Source organism: Henckelia pumila, chromosome 3 (assembly GCF_033568475.1).
Source record: "Henckelia pumila isolate YLH828 chromosome 3, ASM3356847v2, whole genome shotgun sequence".
Classification (NCBI taxonomy): domain Eukaryota; kingdom Viridiplantae; phylum Streptophyta; class Magnoliopsida; order Lamiales; family Gesneriaceae; genus Henckelia; species Henckelia pumila.
In genome coordinates, this window is record NC_133122.1 from 82,279,099 (window position 1) to 82,281,355 (window position 2,257).

Sequence of the window (2,257 nt, forward strand, 5' to 3'; positions counted from 1 at the left end):
GAGTTTGCAACTGAATACAACTCAAAGAATGAAATCAAAACAACTCAGGATGGTCTTTACGCATCCTGTCCTCAAGCTCCCAAGTAGCCTCCTCAGTGCCTCGGCGCTGCCACTGAACTAAAACCAAAGGAATGACTTTGTTCCGTAAAACCTTATCCTTATAATCCAGGATACGAAGAGGTTTCTCAACATAAGTCAAATCCTTGTCTACCTAAACCTCAGACCGCTGCAGAATATGAGATTCATCCGCCACATACCTTCTCAACAGAGATACATGGAACACGTCGTGAATATTGGATAGATGCGGTGGCAAAGCTAGTCGATAAGCCAAATCGCCAATGCTCTCCAAGATCTCAAACGGACCGATAAATCTGGGAGACAACTTGCCCTTAAGACCAAATCTGAGAATCTTGCGGAAAGGTGACACTCTCAGAAACACTTTCTCCCCGACCTCGAACTGCAAGGGCCTACGCTTGATATTAGCATAACTGGCCTGACGATCTTGTGCAGTCTTAATCCGTTTCTTGATATGATCAACAATGTCTATCGCCTGCTGGATAAACTCCGGTCCCTCAGCCTGTCTCTCCCCCACTTCTTCCCAGAAGAGTGGAGTACGACAACGTCGCCCATACAACGCCTCAAAAGGTGCCATCCCAATACTAGTGTGATAGCTGTTGTTGTAAGCGAACTCAATCAACGGCAAATGATCCTGCCAGGCTGAACCAAAATCCAAGACGCACGCTCTAAGCATATCCTCTAACGTACGGATAGTGCGCTCTGACTGACCATCAGTCTCCGGATGATAGGCAGTACTCAAACTGAGAGTAGTACCCATCGCACGCTGAACACTCCCCCAGAATCTAGAAGTAAACCTGGGGTCCCGATCACTGACAATGCTCACAGGCACTCCATGAAGTCGGACAATCTCCTGAATGTACATCCGCGCCATGTGATCCACAGAATACTCTCGGCTATAGGCAATGAAATGCGCTGACTTGGTGATTCGGTCCACCACCACCCAGATAGCATCACAGTTCCTCGGGGATACCGGCAAATAAGTCACAAAGTCCATTGTGATAAACTCCCATTTCCATTCAGGAATAGGCAGACTGTGAAGCAATCCTCCAGGTCGTCGGTGCTCTGCCTTGACCTGTTGACACACCAAACATCTCGAAACAAACTGATAAACACTTCGTTTCATTCCCTTCCACCAGAAACGAGTACGGAGATCCTTGTACATCTTGTTGCTCCCAGGATGAATACTCAACTTAGTGCGATGTGCCTGAGATAAAATCTCCTCTCGCAACTCTTCATCCTGTGGAATCACAAGCCTACCAGACAAACACAGAAAGCCATCTGGCTGATAATGAAATCCAGATGAGCTACCCTCGTTAGCTAGACGAGCTAAACGCTGGGTCTTCGAATCAGACATCTGAGCATCTTGGATCCGTGAATCAAGGCTGGCTCAGATAATATCGCAAACATCTGGATACTCTGCATACCTTTCTTATGCTTGAAGGTATAACCTGAAGTACAACAGTCACTAATCGCACTAGACATCGAACAAGTCTGAAGTGCGGATAGTCGCACCTTGCGACTCAAAGCATCAGTGGTGAGATTAGGAGCTCCCGGATGGTACTTAATCTCGCAATCATAGTCCTTAAGCAAATCCATCCAACGTCTCTGCCTCATGTTCAACTCCGCTTGAGTGAACAAGTACTTGAGACTCTTATGGTCGGTGAAGATCTCAAATTTCTCGCCATACAGATAATGACGCCAGATCTTCAAAGCGAACACAATGGCTGCCAACTTCCAAATCATGGACTGGGTAGTTGTCCTCGTGAAGCTTCAGCTGTCTAGAAGCATATGCGATCACATGCCCATTCTGAGTCAGGACACAACCTAAACCCTGAAGAGAAGCATCCGTGTAAACTACATACCCTCCAGATCCTGACGGTAATGCCAACACCGGCGCAGAAGTCAACCGCCGTCGAAGCTCACGGAAATTCTCCTCACACTCGGAGGACCACTCAAAATCCACACCCTTGCGAGTAAGCTGCGTCAACGGTCGAGCTAACTGAGAGAAGTTCAGAATGAAGCGACGATAATACCCTGCTAGACCTAGAAAACTACGGATCTCAGCAACCGTCGTCGGACGCGACCAATTAAGTACCGCTTCAATCTTGCTTGGATCAACATCAATTCCCTCCCTGGATATGATAGGGCCAAGAAAGACCACTCTATCCATCCAGAACTC